The 18,256-nt window shown below is 42.9% G+C and overlaps 1 protein-coding gene across 1 annotated transcript in view; it reads left to right on the forward strand.

The window, feature by feature from the left end:
- LOC100123447 (dipeptidase 1) overlaps window positions 1–18,256 on the forward strand; it is a 104,385-nt gene that overhangs the window by 1,892 nt on the left and 84,237 nt on the right. Inside the window, exons 5-9 of the mRNA XM_031931560.1 lie at window positions 47–372; window positions 835–1,008; window positions 11,795–11,896; window positions 12,653–12,794; window positions 17,101–17,314. The gene's annotated coding sequence lies outside the window, so the exon portion shown is untranslated. The remainder of the gene's footprint in view (window positions 1–46; window positions 373–834; window positions 1,009–11,794; window positions 11,897–12,652; window positions 12,795–17,100; window positions 17,315–18,256) is intronic.

The raw sequence follows: 18,256 nt of genomic DNA on the forward strand, positions 1-18,256 counted from the left end.
AAATATATGCGGAAGACTATATACTTGTACGTGTGTGTGTCTGCAGGTCTGGCACGAGAATCATACGAGCGGCGCAGTTAAGTCGAAACTGGTCGAGGGAGTGAATGCGCCGAACCACTTCAGTCATCGACGAGCTTATCGAACAATGCCGAGTTCGTCGTCACGCTGCCTGGAAGTGTTCCGCCGGAAGTCCCATGAATCCGGTCCACCAAGTGCATTCTGTGGCGACTGCCTCCTCTCCGTCGGAGCATCGATAGATATAATTGACCAGCTGTCTCGGCTCTGTACTTGTGTCTGCGACGTTCATTTCGTCGATCAGGGCAGGTGATCGATAGGAATCGCCATGAACCTTCGTGTATTCAGGATTTGAAGGTACGACAATAATCACATCTACGTGAATCGAGTACCATTAAAAAGCGTGACTCGCACATTTATATAACGTGGCCATACAGTTCTCAACTCTATAATTCGCTGGGAAAATAGAAAACTTTAATAACGCGCCGTCCGAGCCATAAATCACTCGAAACTTAAAAAATTTGTCCATACCGCTCACGCTTTACTCGTTTCCTCTTTCACCTCAAAACACAAAAAACGACTATAGCCAACAGGCGAAGCGAAAGAAAGCAGCCGCGATTTTTTCGATAAGCGAGGACCATTTATTACTTCGCGGTGACCACACAACCGACTTTCCGTGCGCTGCGCCCGATTCAGGAGTAAAAGTTTTCCAATAGCGCGTCACGTCTGACGCGGCTTAATTGATTGTCGTGGACCGGTTATCGACGACTTCTTCGCTGATCCCGAAATTCATTTTCTTTATATATTTTTTTTTTCTAGAGGAAGAAAATAGTGATGTGATGGCAAATATTTACAGCCAGATGGAATGAAGTGTGCTGACGGAGGACTGAGCAAACTAAAGATGATTTGAAAAATGTCGTCGCGCCCGCTGCAGGGATGCTTGTTTGTTTTTAATGTTTGCAGTTCTGTATGGGAGTTTTCAGTTCTATCCAGGTATATCTGAATTATTATTATTATTATTATTATTACGTGGTTTCATTCGAGCTAATAACAATCCGATTATCGCACGCATAATCTGCACCTTTTGCACTCAACACCTGCACACGGGTATTCAAATGATTATCGAGCAACGAGCGTATAATAGCAGTGGATTAATTGCACAATGCGTAATCCTCCGTGAAAATTACGAAACAATACGGTATACCTGTATTTGTATGATAGAGCACGACACATAAAGCGGCGAACCAACGCGGAATTCGCTCTGCCTATAGAATTTTCGTCTTCCGCGAATATTCTCTCTCTCTCTCTCTCTCTCTCTCTCTCGCTCGCAAGCCCCATTGTGTGCTCAGGGGAGGGCACACGCGAAGAATATGAGATAGGCGCACAAAAGCCTTGATTAAATAACGTATATGGAAAACGCGTAAGCTGAGTTAGCCGAGCTAGTATTTTCCTACTCGTATGCAGCTCTTCTCAGGAAATCGCACGATTATACATCAGCGATGCTGGATAGAAACTCGTCGTGTATTTCGTATGTAAACTGGGCGGAGGATAACGATTGCCATCCATTCCCGTCGATTAATTAAATTTTCGCGCCAACGCACACACAAACTCAAGCTCACGCGTGCGAGTAGGAAGCAACACTTCGAGATTACGATTAGTTGCGGCGACGACTTGGCAAAGTTACGGATACAGAGAGCGAGTTTCGCTCCTATACACTGTTGTTAGTCATTATTCACTGCTGCTCGAACTTTGCGGTTAAATCGAAGCCAATAACATTTCGAATACAGTCGTGCGGTATCGGACAAATATGGGAAAAACTACTTAGCGAGCTTTCATTATACGTCGACTTTTTACAAGAGCTTCTCTCTCAGTATTGCTTTAGCTAAGGCGTTGAATCCGAGGCGCAGCTGCGACTTGATTAGAAGTAGCTACGGTATCCATGTGCTTGCAGCTATATACACACTCCAGCTCTTAGGGAACCGCGAAAAGGCTGCGCCTTAGTTATGTGCAGTGAGCTGGTGCAATAGCGCAGTTGTAGCGGCGCCGATTTACGCGTTGATTTCTACGCGGACGTCGGGATTATCTTGCGAGAGTTTAGGAGTTGGAAGTTTCTCGGTGTGATTGGAATTAAGGCAATGTATTATACCGAGGGATATTATTTAATTTTCAATTATGCATGGCTGCTCGAAAATGGGTGTTTATAATGGGGAAAGGGGTTACTTTATAAAACGTTATAATTTCAAGGGTCGATTAAAAGCGCGCGCTTGCGCGCAAAATAATTAAACTTAAATTCAAATTTACAAGAGCTGACGATGAATTTTATTCCAGCTGATTCCGACTTTTACGCTGCGCTGAAAATTTACCGGATATAGCGAAATGCGTTCGCTCTGCTGTGATGAATATTTTCATTTTATCAGGCTCGCGTTCATAATTGTCGGAATTTTAAAAGCTTTCCGGATAATTTATCCGTCAGTTGAGAGTCTTGTATAGATTAACATTTACGTTAAGCGTTTTTTCACTCGATATAGTAGTACAATCCCACACCGCTGCAGCAACGGCCGTCACGAATCATCACCGTCGTCCCTCCAAAATCCCTATAGCCTGCACTAAAGCAAAAAAACAAACGAAAAAAAGGGGAAACGGCCACAACACGCAAACCTGCACAGAGATTGGAATCCACGACCGCAACAATACCAGGCTTGTGCAGCGGAGCTTATTCGAAAGCGGCACTTGGCAGGTCCGTGTTATCCGGCGTGTTTCGCGCAAAGCACCAACTTCTGCGGGCTTACTCGCGGATTCTACGCGCGTATGTGTGCTCGTATGTATTATGGTAAACACGCGGGGGCGACATTAAAGCTCGACTGTCGGGCGCCAAAGGTCGGCTTTTTTTCGCGTGGCTCTTGTTTTTCCGATGAATTATATGGCAGTTTTTACACGCTATAATTTAGAAATATTCACACGCTCACCGCTAACATCAACTAATCATTGTACTATCGCATAGCCCTCATGCCTATCAATCTCGCATTAGCTACGTTAGCCTGAACAATCGGCCAATTGAATTATCGCTTATTGAAAGTTCTCCCTGTATTATCCAAGCCTCTATGCTATAGTTTACGCAAACTTGATCATGGACTAATCAGGGCTGGTACACGGGACGTAAGCAGCTGCTGCTTCCAGAAATACTTGGACTGGCGCGCATGTTTGCTGCTGCAGGTATATAGTTCGAGCAACAATTTCCACTGCAGGTGTATAGGGTATTCGGAATATGCCGACAAAGGAATGGCCCATGGCTGGATTCCGCGGTGTACTCGTATAGAGCCCGAAGGCCTGGAAACTCTCGCGAGCTAGAGCGATATACTTACAGCGATACAGAGAGGGTTAAGAAACCGCTGATTTATGAGAGAAACGTTTAGGGCATATGTGGGTGTTCTACTATCATCGAAACTGTATTGTTGCTCTTAGTAACGACTACAGAGATTTTCTATTATCCCTGAAAAAACATTGTTGCAGCGTCGTTCTCGAAATACTCGTAAAATTTCCAGCTCCGCAAACCTCTTGGACACCAAAGAATGCAATATTCCCCTCCAAAAAGCAGAAAACGAGGGTTTCTGCAAGCGGAAGGAAGAAAGAGGAGAAAAAAGGGTCCTTCCTCGCTTTCCATCCATCGCTTCTTCTTCCGGACAGGAGAGTAAACACCTTTGGTCTGTTTATCTGTCCGTCTCGCGACAAGAAATCTTCGTCGCCGCCGTCATCTCGATAAACATCGCGCCTCCGGATCGATTTCCTTCTCGTCCTATGTATATTGCTTGTCGCTTATACAACCGCTCGTTTAAGTTCGCTGCTGCTCGTTTGGGCTTTAATTACGGAAAGGCGTAAATTTCTTTTTCATTAAAGTCGCTGGTTTTATAAGCCACGCCGCGTCTGGATGGCTCGCAGACGTTGTATAATCGTTATCGTTGTGGTCGAGGGGGAGGGTTTTACTTTTCTTTAGATGAATATTCTTCCGGCTACGACTCTTGCTTCGGTGTAAATGGAGACATTAAGGTATACACGTTTACCCCCCTACCCCCTTCTCTCTTTAACCCACTTCTTTTCTCGTGCAAAAACTCTTTTATCGGAACAAAACTGCTCGGCGGAAAATGAAGACGGATACGTAAAGTTGGCTCGAAGCTAAAAAGCTTCTATTGAACTTGCGCCGAGCTATTACCCGGTCGAGATGTAAAAACGCGAAGAGGGATCGATATCCGAATCCATCTACTGGTCACTTAAGTGGTATATAGCAGAGTGTTCAGTCCTATTTTTAAATATTCTGTGATCCCTTATAAAAGTATAATCAAAACGTTTGGATCGAGCCTGTCATAGATCAATGCATACAGCGTGTCTGATTCTGAGTAAACGTTAACTTTATACTACTGTGCCCTAGTTCCGCGAAATAGTATCCAAAATACATACATCCGAAAATGATTCCGTTCCGAGGTGGCTTATTTCGCGGAGAGAGAAAATCCTAAAGCGCAGCGGAAAAGCCTGGATAAGCCTTGGGTCATGGGCTCGCAACGTCAAATTTTATACAAGTTCCAGTCAGCCCATCTCTGCGCGAGCGCTCGTCTCTTCTTGCTTTATTAATTCTAGAGTTCCCGAAAAGCTTCATCGCGAAAATCATACACACCGTGTATTTCTCATAGGTAATCGTGATTTTGTGGTTGTTGATATTACTCTCTGAAAAAAGTTCAGTTTGAATAAATTCATCCCAAGATACTGAGCTGACCCAGCAATTTCGCCAGGCGCCGCGGCACGTCCGGATCAAATTTCTGCTATGAGCCACGCCGTGTTGACTCTACCTGTCGTCGTTCGTTTTGTCGTATTGGACAAGTTTTCCCCCTCGGCCCAAACATCTACAGCTATATACACTCTCCCACACGTAAAATGAGAAAGAGAGAAACTCGCGACAGCACTGCCGCTGAAAATTTTATGTTGACGGTAAGCTTTTCGAACTGCACGCGCGAGCTTTCTTTAAGAATTTCGTTTCGAAGTCCACCGAGCGCAAAGCTTGCAGTTGGTATGATTTATTTTGCTGAGACAGCAGTAATTACAACTTTGCAATTAAAAATCGATGATGACGTTGTAAGTAGTCGCGGTCAAAGAAAGCTGCTCAGTATCGAAAAAAGCTTCCCGTCAAAATTTTTAACGACGCGTTTCACGCGCCACGGGACATATGGCGCGTAAAATCCCGCTGCGCTCTGCACATTTCGCCCCATCTAACCTTCCGACAACTTGGCTTTTCTCTTTTTTACGGAACTGAAATGATCTATAAAAAGTGTGGTGCGGGTGAAATAGGGAATTTTTAATATCCCGCGAAGCTTTACTTTTCGAAGCGGTGATTCGAAAGTCTGAGGATATCGATTATTTCGTGATTGAATAATACAGTTATTATGATTCAGTAATTTTTGGAGGATTTTACGTTATAACTTTGACGAAATTCGAGGTATGAAAAAACTCTTTCGAATTAAAAAAATTAATGCATTCACTGCGGACTTTTAATTATAAAACGGCTTATTCGAAAGCTTCGTTCATAATTTTCGGTGGGAATATTATAAAATAAAGTTTTCACCGCAGATTTGATTAATTAATGAGTTCTCTCGACAGGAAAAAATGTACGAATCGTCTTCTAGGAAAATTAAAAAAAAAATTCCCGATTCCACCGTAATAAAGCACATCCAGAAGAATAGACTTAACGGCCCGATTTATCCTCTTAGACCATTACTTCGAGGCAGTGAGCTTCAGATCGATGAAAATCGATTTTAGATTAGTTCTTAAATCTCCTAAACAACACCAACTCCCTATAATCACGTTACCCCCAAAACCAGCTCACAAAAGGTCTACAGTGTTCTCCAGCCTAAAACTTTAGTCGGGCTTTTCGCAGACGTGCCTGCAACTTTCATCGCTCGAATTAACGAGGAAAGTGTCAAACGCAGACGCCTTAGCCCCCGTCACTCCGCAGCTGCTTCTACGGCGGCCACGTGAATCTCTCGAGCTTCTATGCGCTATACCGGACATCTCGACGAAGCAGCAGATGGATAAGCCCAAAATCAAGATAACAAGTTGTTTTCTTGATTTTCTTTTTTTTCCAAAATTTCTGCACAAATCAAACGTCACTAGATAGCTAAGAATGAAAGAGCGAACTTTCCGCTCGGCAGACCGCAAGAAAATCAACCCTCTTAATTTTTGATGCCCGAGCGAAAGGGAAATTCCCACTGAGCCTGAAAAATAGCTTCCACCTACTACCACTTCCTTTTCTTTCGGAGGAAACTCCCGAGGGAGGATTTTCAAATTGCCCGAGGTAAAGCCGTTCTCGCGATTCGCGGGTTGAGATTAATTATGCAGGTGCAACCCGTTGATGCTCTTTCTCTTTCCTTCTTTTCAAATGCGGCCTTTTTTCGAAAATTCGGATGATACGTAGAAACGTTAATTATCTGAATTACAGTATATAAAGTTCAAAAATGGATGATATCGCTATCCAATACCAATTACTGCGCGTTTTATCATCCCTATAATGACCGGAATTGCGAAAGCTTGAAGTATGAGTGATGGGCAAAGTTACCGCCATCACCGGTTGGTTTCCGCTAATAGATACGACGTTTCTCGTAATGAAAGCGTTGATTAATTCTCCCTGGTCGTTATACATCTCAGTAGTTTTTTTTTCGTGCTATACATCCTATAGGTTTCGATGTAGTACATAAAATTGAAGGATACTCACACTGACTTTATTTTCAGAGTAAACAAAAGTGCGACGCTTTTTTCTCTGCAACAGTTGAGACCATTTCGGCACGATTGTTGCGGAAAGTTGAGTTCTCGCGCACCAACTGGCCAAAACCTGATCAGCGAAACTTTTGAAAAGTTTGAGTTTCCAGACTGTTAGTTCCATTTCTCGACGTTAAATGTCCGAGAGAGAATTGAAATCTCTATAAGTTTCACTTAGCATTAAGTCCAGGTTTTTTATTAACTTCTGGATTCTGACAGACGCGTATATACGTGCATGTAGATATAATTTTCCGAAGGTATATGCGTTTGTGTGTGTGTGTGTGTGTGTGTGTGTGTGTGTGGTTGCACCAACGTTCAAGGTGTAACGAGGAGTCGTTTCTTTTCTCTTCTTTCAACTCGGACTACTGCCTTTTTTCTTCGTTCTCCATTTTTATCCCTCGTACAGCGCTATGAGCTTTTTTGCTCTGCCGTCCTCAATTTTTACCGATCGCCCCGGAACGACCGAGATTTTTTACCTTCCGATGCTCTCGATTTTCCGGTGTCGAGCTGATGCTTCTCTTTTATTCGAGGGTTTGTTCCGTTATTTTTTTTTTGTTTCGTAGGGTTGTGAGACTTTCTTTGATAGAACACTTCAAACAACATTAAAAAAAGAGTAGTTAGAATAAGTCAGCATATAGTTTTCAACAAAAACAAGACACTCTAAAAAGTTTATTCATGAAAAAAGCTTTCCCCGGGAAAATAATTACGTCGTTTCAAGGCCATAGACCAGAAATTAATATCGATATTAACAAGCCCCGCCGGTGGGTGAAAAAATTGGCTCGACAGGAGATTTAATTTAAATCTAGTTTGAGGCGTTCACCTCGTGCCTTCTACCTTAATTATGAAAAACGATGTAGTCACGGATATACTTTTTCATCATTTTTTTTCCCACGAGAAATTCAATCTTTCAGCCCAGCGGCGATATTAAAAATGAAAAAAGAAACTTTTTCTCGAGGGTAGCAGTGGTATTTTTTTAATTTCATTCTCAAGTATCATGGAATCATGTAGAATTTCTATATTAATGAAAACGGAATGTTTTAATGTAAAACTAGTGCAATCGTAAACATCATTAGGACAGCAGGCAAACTTCTAGTCCAGAAATCCAGAGTTCAAGTCAGACTTCTTGGATAATCGAATTTCCCCGTCCATCTAAGGAATTCAGAGATTCCGTAAGTACCCTCAAGATGATACAAGCTAAAATGCAGCAGCAGCAGCAGCTTTTTCGTGATCTTCATTTTGGGAAAGCTGAGCACAGTGTACGTGTGAGAGAACTTGATGTAAAAATATTTTCTGCTACTCCAGCTGGGCAAGAGCTTTTTACGGGAAAAAATTTACCAAAGAGCTTTCGCACAGATATCTCGCGCACGCTGATGAAATCCATCTACTGTAAACAACAATTTCTCGTCCAGCTATGCTTGCAAATATTTAAAAATTCTGTACTAATTCGCACGAGCGATTTCAACGCTTCAAGGATTTAAATTTTCTCTCGACCTATTCTCACAGCGTAAGCTCGAAAAAGCTTCATAATTATCATTATCATTAAAACTGCAGATTTCAGTCTCTACCCTCTACCAGCAATTAAAAGAAGCCCGACGCGATCAGCCCACACGGCTGGAATAAAGCGTCGCCTCTGATGAAAATTGTTTCAGTCTATATGTCATAAAACGCGTATAAGAGAAAAAATTCCGCAATCTCTTCCTTCCGGGCCACGAGACAGACTCAAGAGAAGTAGTTGCTGTTTCGGAGGAACAATGGCCCCGGTAAAAAGGGAAGGATAAATAGACGAACGACGAAAATGCACACAGGGGAACACAACGGCGTTGTATACAATGGACGCGACGCGAGAGGAGAATCGAGTTAAAGTTGTATTTGCTGGAGGCCAGTCGCGAAAACAGTCTGCCGTGGAGTTGATGGATTATTTCTTCACAAAGTTAGCCGCGAGAGGATTGCCGGTGCATTGTTATTAGTCCATAGTGCCAATTGCTGTATCGTGTGATGGAGTGATAAAAATTCTCGATTTCAGACTAGTATTTTCATCGATAAGTTTTCCAAGAGAGAGTTTTACTGTCGGCTCTTAAATAATTAAACTCGAGCACTCTCTTGTTCGTTGCGAGCGAAGGAGCGATTAATCGTCACGAGAGAGAGAGAGAGAGAGAGAGAGAGAGAGAGAGAGAGAGAGCGCAGCAGCGGCGCTTCTTGAGAATTGGATGATTATGTTAGCGGGATTAAAGTTTTCCGTGAAACGGCACTTCGGGCGAAACAATAAAATCTAGGAAGAGTCGAACGTAATAACGAGCCGTAGCTAGACACACGTACGCGCGAAATCGGATTAATTACCGTCTCGAGCGAATTCTCAGAGTTAAAGAGTGTTTACCAGGAATGAAATTCTCTCGTATTTCTACGGTCGTTTTTACTCATTAACGAGTAATCGAGTTGCCTCCCGTCGAAGTTCCAACTCGGAGTAGCTAATTGTTAAATAAAATATTAGAAAACGTTTACTTATCACGAAAACACTTTGTTTGCGAACCTGCTGCATCGAAATATAAGCTAACAATTGATTCACTCCCGGTATATAGAGCATAGAGCCGTTATCAACTACCGTCACATACGTGTGTGCATTTCCGCACCGATGCGGTAAGACGCGTTATTGCTCCGCGATGCATGTGTGCACGAAGCTGATGCCTTTGGCGGCGAGGATTGATTTATCTATCCCTTGATTAATCCTCCTACGACGATACAAAGGGTGAATTCGAAATCGAAGCAACCGAGTTTCAAAGTTCATTGTGTCTGACTGCAGACTGACTCGTTTCACTTCAAATCGTAATTCGCACCTCTCTGATCTGGTTTGAAGAAAAAAGAAAGTTGACGCGTCGGAAAAGCTCGTACGAAGTCACGCGACATGAAGCTCGCGTGAAAATATTGAAATGTATGCCGATTTTCCGATATTTTCAATAAGGGCATATAGAGACGAAATAAAAACGAAAAAGGGGCTCTCGTGGCTGTATAAGCGAATCAATAACTTTTCCAGTTCGATTCACCTTATATCTATACGCGCGCGACAGCGAAATGGCATTTTCGTTATTGCAAGTTTCGAATATAATGGAAAAAGCCTTTTCGCCCTCTACACGAAAGATTCGCAATTCACTGCCCTTTCCACTCTCGCCTGCAGTATTAATCTCGCGGAGGTCATCTAAAATTCCGACTACAATAAGACTGAGAAGAATCGCGGAAAGTTTCCTTTCACTGCCGCAGCAGTGGTAGTAGTGGAGCAGCGCCGTAAAAGAAATTTAGATTTTTAAGGGCGCGCGTGCTGCTGCCGCCCCAGACTAATTTAAACGTTTCGCCTCTCTTTCTGTTTTTCCCGTCGCGCCTCTACGGGAAAGTGCTCTCGTGAGATTTGCTCCGAGGGCTATTTCGCGGCGAGAAGAACAATTTTGGTGAGTATTTGAAAAAACGAAGCTTGAGCTTGAGCTTTAATTCGAGTTAGTCATCTGATGTGTTTATAGTGTATGGTTAAGTGTTTAGGAGATAAATTATATGAGAAACCTGATTTACTGTACTAATCCTTATTCGACTTGTTACGTTTTATTTTTCGAGGATATTATCCGCGGATTTATCGGAACGGAGCTAATAGATATGCGGTAATTTTGACTTTCATATTTTACGTCGAGGCCGTGAGATTAATTATGTGATTTAGCGCAAGAATATCGCATTATCCGGAAATTAATGTAGCAATAAATCCAGCGTTATGGGATAAATAGAGAAGCTCGGATTTCAACGGTCTATTATAATTACCATCGATTCGTCATTTCCGAAAACCATTTGAATTTTCCTTAAATTCCACTCGAGGAACGTTCGCGAAGTTACGTCACTCTTTATTTAAAATTCGAAAGTAGAGGAAGTATCAGGGAGCAATGGCACGTGGCGAGCTTTGATAAATGGTGGACAGTGAAACGTAGGATTGTGGGTGTACAAGCTCGTAAATTATGAGGAAATCGATGGTAGCATTAAGTGGTATATACGGACGGATGAAAAATGCCGATATATTTATTTTTTTCGTATTGCATGGCCGGGCGTAAAAAGGGGGGCATTGAACTTGATAAAAATTTCGTCCCACCGAAAATTCCAACTCGTATCGCGAACCGCCGGAACACAGCGGTAGTATCCGCTCATAATCCGCAGTTGGCCCCGCGAGTTTTATCAAAATCCCTCGACTGCTATTCCTGTACTGCCGTATACTAGGCGAAAAATGTCCCCAGTTCCAACTCGTGAAAAGCCTTCGGTGCTAAGCCCTGCAGAGCTGGACAGGTAAATAGATTAGGATTTTAATTAAGTTTTCGCGCGAAAAAGAGTCGGAGATGACGCGAATTCGTTTCGACTGAAAAATGTTTAAAGGTGCATTTTCCGCATATACTGAGACAATACTCGACGTGTATTATTCAAGATACAATACTACACGCGACTCGTATCTTTCAAAGTTGAATCTCAACACCTGTTTTGGAGCTTCTATGAATACATACACAGCAACGAGTGAAAGAGAGAATTCTTTTTAAATATTCGAACCGTATACGCGCGAATCGATTTTATCCGGAGGAAATCGAGCGAAGTGAATCGTTATTTTATACAACGAAACGTAACCGCTGCACATTTAAAGCGTTTAACTTTTTTTTAGCGAATAAAATATCCCACACACATCCTCGCCTCTCTAGCGATTTACAATTTAAAGGCGCCATTTCAGCGTCAATTTACAAGTCCTGTAGGCACCTATAGATTCTTGGCGCTATAGCGTCGGCTCCCTCGTCCAAGATGAATCGCCAGGGACATAAATAACCGATCGCATCCCCCGCCTTCGCGCAGCCCTTTACCCCCAATTCGAGCTCCTTCTTCTTCCGCCTCTGGAATTTGCGCGAAAAGTGCATATTCGGGCAAACGCCCGACTAGACGGTATAGTTGTATCGATTATTATTTATTCAATTTTCAGTTCACCAAAGGAGCTTGCAGGAGAACATCGGACTCTGGCCGATCAGACACCCGTCGATAAGTGGATACCCCGTGGGCTGATAGAGGACACCTCCTACTTCAGGTATCTCAGTGTCCATAGCTTTCAATCTCATTTTTTTTCAATTTCTTTAGAGAGATAATATTGATTACTTATAGCAATAAAAATGATAAGAATAATCGTTCATATACGCTCACTCGATACAACGCAACAAAATGACAAAAGCTATTTGCGCTCCCGATCCCGCGACGCCGAAGTGTTATCTCATTACTTGTTTTTAAGTGTTCAGCCTACAAAGGCAAGCTCTCGTGTGTGTATATATATATATATATACTTTGGCACTAGTTCGCCAAGTGTGTTGATTCAGCCCTTCAGCCTCCCGTCGCATATAGCGAAGAGTCTGGAATTCGTCGGGAAAATCGATTCCCCATTGTTTTATATGTAAGCACTCATACGCCTTTAAACTCCGATACAGTCGCTGGGCAAACATTAAGCGAGCCTTGGAATCGATCGAAGAATAGCGAGCTTATCCCGCTTGAGACGCTGCACACATTACGCTGTAATTTGGAAAACTATTCGATGATATTCATTTATCTCCGCGCTCGTTAAAGTGCAATTCAACTCGCGTTTCGAATTTCCCGCCAAACTTCCCCCCGCGGTTATTTACTCGATCGAAGTACTATGCGCGGTTTCCTCTGTGTGCGTATGTGTGTTTGAAAAAAGCTCTCAAAGCGAAGCTTCCTCAAACGGGTCGCCTGGCTTTGTTACACTATTCCAAAGGGAATCAGTATACTGAGACACTTTAATATGTAATTTAATCTAAGTTATTCTCAATTCCAGATCTCTCGCAGACTTTTTCCTTCTGCAGTAATGCTCGCGCGCAGAGTACAATGAGACAAGCTCGCGGCGACTCGTGGCGCGAGCTATACATCAGAGGAGCGGCGATCCCGTTGGCTGAATAATTCATGCGACGCAGAGACAGGTATGCATCCACTTGTATGTATATATATATACGTGTATGTATGCGTATACAGAGGGAGAGAACACTGGGAGACAACAGGACTTTATTATGCCCCGGACAATATCGGGCAAGCCGAAATTGTTGCGTTGTTCCGACGCGCACTCTTTGAACAATGCGCGATCTGCGGTTATATTGATTTTATAGTTTGATCGAATTTCTGCAAGGGATATGGGTGTTTTGAAAATTTGAACATTTTGTTGACGATTCCAAGTGGCAAATGCTAGTCTTGTTGTATGGTTTATTCAAACAAATTTAGCCTCGCTCGTAAACTAGAATTATACCATGAACAAGCGACAACTCGACACCGAAAGTTCTTCTCTCTGCGAACAGATGCCACATTCGTTATATATCAATCAGGCGAATCGGGGAATGATATTGCGGTTCGGCAAATCGGCATGATTTATAGCCGGCCTGCACTGGAGAGCGAGCGAGCGACGAAATGCGTGTCCGGGTCCAATCGAGGAATCGTAAACCTGCTATGAAAGGATATAAATTATTTCGATATGAGTATAATACAACGTAGTCGGTTATTCAATTATTCAGATTCGAAAAAGGGCGCGAATTTCAATTTTCCCGTGGTCGCAGATCCGGTAAAGCTTTCGCTCTGCAAAAAGAGAGCAAGTAACTTCGAAGGAGCGTTAGCGCACTCAACGTGGCTCTTTGCTTACAAAGAAGGCTTTCGCGCGGATTTAGCGTTAGCGCGTGTCAATCTGCGCTCCGGAGATAGCCGTAAAATCGTAGAGGCAGTAAAGAGAGTACATACATATAGTATGTTGGCTATGTCATTGATATGCAAATGGCTTGTAATTATCCGTGTGTACTTGAAATGATCCAAATTAATTTGAGAAGGTTTAATCAAGTTCGACATGGACACACACAGAGACAGAGGATGGCGGATTCAATAGAAGACCTTTAACATCTGCGCGAGGACAAAGAGCTGTATCTGGGGCTAATTGCACGAATTGCTATAGTTACGTCAATTAAATCGTCAAACGAATCGAAAATCATTCGTCTTTTATTCTCATATATTTATAAAAGCTGTAAAGGCGCTCAATTTTAAGCTCGTTAGTACAGTGAAAGGATGAATTGCGTGGCTCACGCGAACATCGCTTTATGCAAGTTTTTAAATCATTCTGCATTTTCTTTATATTTCGAGAAAATCGATGATATTTTATTCGCTGGCTTTGCGGCAATTATTTTTTAACGAAACTTTTAAACTTCGATGAATAATGAATAACACTGTAATAACCCATTTCATAGAACGTGAATAGTTGTTAATTTCAACTATTGCGTAAACCACTAGAAGTTTTATTATATTTTTATTAATATTTTTTCGAGTAAATAACGAATGAAGTTACATGCAGCAAATCAAATAATAACAGAAGCGTAAAATCAATTTCCCACGATGCATTCGCCAATAAAAAGAGCAACATTTAAAAAAAATCTTTCATATTGTTAAATGAGATCATTTTTCAAGTTAATCAACAAATGAAACCGCACAGCCGGACGCCTGATGGTTGCATTATCGCTGTCCACTTTAAAAATCGTAAAACTTGCGGTATAACATTAACATCTGATTTATTCCAGCAGCGACGGGTATAAAAGCACGCACACAAGCGGTATATTATAAGGTCGTGACACGTGCTGCGCGTCATGGTCGACGACCCGCGATATTTCGATCGGCGCTCGAGGGCAGGGCGTCGCGCGCTCTTTCGCTGTCGATGGAAACGAGCTTTCGTCGCAAATAAGAATTCCTCTCTCTTTCTCCGCGAGGCCTGGAGCTGACAACGTGTTTGCTTTGATAAGTAATTGGCTGCTGATGTCTGTGGCTATATTTAATATTTATAATCGTGAAAAATTATTCAAAGTAAAAAGTAGCATTAAAAAGATCCACTCACTCAACCCAATCTCCTTCGAATTCCCCATCGGCTCTCTGCAAAAAGGAATTCACCAAAGCTACTCCTCCGAAATCACGAAAGTGAAAATCCCAAGTCGCGCACTTCCCTCTGCCGATGACCGCCTATAGGTACTACTGAAACTGCATACCAAACTCGAAACAGCTTCTCTGGATACCTATATACACTGCTCCCAAAGCACAAAGAGAAACGGCGAACGATAAAAAGCTAAAGCTCGCATATAAGCCGGACAAAGACTGCGGAAGGAGGAAAGCCCTCCTGCGGAATCACGGAGAGTCGCACGTGTCGCATCGGTAATCGAATCGCTGAATCTTTAATCGCGGCCACGATGCTTCTACTTTGCCCAAAGCGAGTATTCTCCTTCTATATACGTGTATACAGCTTTGGATTTTCAAAGCGACGCTGTTTGCCGCAGCGACGCTTTGGGGTATTTAACTCTTTTGGACAGTTATGCAGAAGTTCCTCGAAGTTTTAGGACGATTACGCGCTATTGAGACTAGTTTGAACGTTCGCCCCGCGTTTCAATGCTCAGCTCGTACTGCTACGTGACGACTGCTTGCTGTATAACTTTGTCGTAGTCTCGTTGTTCTCCATGTAGAATAGTCTCTAAATACTTCGGATTCTTTTGCATTTTGCAAACGAAGAGGTATAATCGCAATCCGCTTGATTTGTCGGAAGGTACGGTTACGTAAGACGCAAACGCAAGCCCCAAATGGGTCAATAAAATATCTCACTATTTGCTGCTACGAGAGCTGCCGCGAGAGATCCCGGAATAAAAATGCAAATTCTCGAAATAGCAGCAAGCAGAGCCGCGTGGGAAATTAAAGTATGGGCCAGAGCGAAACAGCGGGCGGTGTACGCCGGCAATTACTCGAGAGCTTTTCGACGCGGGAAATTCGAATCGTCGAGGCTAATCGAGAACTACGGCGTAATATCGAGTCGCTATTACGAGGTGAGGATTTCTGGCTTTTCTCGGAAGCTCACTGCATTTTTAAAATTGTCCGCGTTATTATTGCGTAATAGCAGCTACTTCCTCACGTCACGCCCATTTTGCTGTAATTACGCTTTTTGTATGTACATTTATACGAGTAGCACGTAGCTCTCTATCTCTCCGCGCGTATATTCCGCAGCTCGTGCGTTTATACGTACTTATTTATTCGGTCGTACTCGCGTGGCCCTGGAATCGAATCAAAGCGTAATTAAACTACTTATATCTAACGACGGCGGAATTCCTGCTAGACACGCACTCGGTTTAATCAGTGTGAAAAAGCTCAAACGACTGCGGGACGATCCGAGCGGTAAAGAAGCTTGCGGAATAGTGTACTTCACTGCGGTGTAGAGCCGTAAGTTTTAATTAAACGATGCTTCAAATTCGAGCGCCCGGCCATTAGCATCCCATCAGACATTCCGCACTCGAATTTCAAACTGCCTTACACTCGTAGAGACAAAAATTGCTTGACGTGTGTATAATTTAAGAAAGTTTTCGGATTAGTCGAGCGACCATCATTACGGACTGAGTGTCGGCGTATCTCTCGTTTGAGGCAGTTTCCTCGCGTGTAATTTTAATAAATAGCGCGGGCAGAACGACCCGCGAGAGAGTACACGCGGGATTTTAATGGCTCGAGGTGTTTACGAGCTTACATGCGCGCGAGTAGTAGACGCCGAGCGCAGGAGCTAAAGTTTTAACGCGCGCCGAGTATAAGCTCTGTGACTGTCACCTTGTTTCGCTATTTCCACGTAGTGTCTGCTGCAAATGGAGGGACTTGCATGACGACTCCTGTTATGCTCTAACACTAGCTTTTCATGCGAGAGCTTTTCTTGTTTTTTTTTTCAAAGAGAAAACTGTGGATTTGGTTGGGAGGTTTTTAATTGAAAGACGCCTCTTTTTTCTTCGAGCTTTAATCTCAGCGACCGACTGATGTCGCCTTCGACAAAAGTATAACGCAGCAGCTCTTCTTTAAAAGCCAACTCGAGCTGCTTTTCTCATAATCCAGTCCAATAAAACTCGAATTTTCAACACACATTATTACGTCGAGAGTATAACCGCTCGTTGATTAATCATCAAACTCTCCGCGCGAAATCTCGAGCGACTAATTAAGCGAAGGCGTTTATCATCCGATTAACCCGCAGCTCCGCACGTGCGCTACACGAGCCCTTTTTAACCCACGGTGCAATCGAACTCGCGTTTATCACCATTAACGTGCAAGCTCGAAATTTCGTTTGACAAGTTCCCCGAAAGTTTTTCAAGATACCTGTTATACTCGGCAGCAAAATTTCCAATACCACCTGCGCGTTTTCTTCTACACACCCCCTTTGAGCTGCCGCTACTCTTACTTCTTGTAACGTTATAGCACCAGCTGCAGCACGTGGTCTCTTTGTGCGAAGCGCAAAGTATGCGAAGTGCGCGTGCCGCTGACAGCTTCCCACTGCTGCTCCCGTCCAACTTCACGGCTGCGAGAAATTGCAATACGATCGCTCTCCGCCGGGGCTGTGCTGCCGGAGAAGAGGACGTTTTGTTTTCCGCGAAGCTGCTTCTGCTGGAAATTATTCTTACGAGCGAGCATGGTGAGCTTCTTGAATTTTCTCGGTGTCTGGAGAGTTTATTTTAGCCCTAGCTGCGAGTTGTGCGTTATAATTTTTGAGTTCTGTGTTTGATATTTTACACCAACAATATATATTAGTTGAGAATCAATAAATAAATAAATAGGACAAATTTTGCGCAAGCTCACGAAAGTAGCAAGGTAAATGAAACTTCTCTTTTTTTACATATCTTTAATGAGTAGTTTTTCGAGAGAAAAAACGCATTTCTCCTAAAATCCGTCCAAAAACAGCACACTGCGTAAGAAGCTTTGTCGTGTTTCAAAAATGCCCGCCGGCGGCGCGCTATTTCCGCTATGAAAATGCAACGTTTCTCGGCAAGCATACTCAGTCACGGCGAGAACGCAAACAAGATTATTCCGACAAAAATCTCTTCATTCCTCATCGCGAATTACACAGTCCTTCTTTTCATAAATTCAACCGAGTTTTCTACATTATGACAATGATAATATAAATATTCAAAAAGTTGAATTAAAACATTCGATCACGACGTCGCGTGCGTTCTATCGACCGCTTCTTTTTCTAAAAATACACGTTTTTTCCCGCTCCTTCATCTGAATATGATAATAAGGGAGGTCACCCCCTCGAGCGTTCTTTTCATACTCCTTGACAGTATGGGAAGGCTATCATCGCGAAAATAGATTTTTTGCGCATACAGCCCCCTTTTTTGCCTTCCATGCATGAAGAGATGAAAATGTGGCTTGATAAAGCAGTAACTTTTTATATAGCAAATATGTGCCTCTTAACAGATGTTTACATAAAAATAGCGAAAATATACTCAATATACGTTGACGTTCCAATGCTCATCTCTCCACCAAAACTTTCTTATCTCATAGCCCCGTTGACAAATTGATCTCTTAACTCTCCTATCCTAATCCTCGATCGATCGTAATCCTATCTAATCTCCCG

Source organism: Nasonia vitripennis, chromosome 5 (genome assembly GCF_009193385.2).
Source record: "Nasonia vitripennis strain AsymCx chromosome 5, Nvit_psr_1.1, whole genome shotgun sequence".
NCBI lineage: Eukaryota > Metazoa > Arthropoda > Insecta > Hymenoptera > Pteromalidae > Nasonia > Nasonia vitripennis.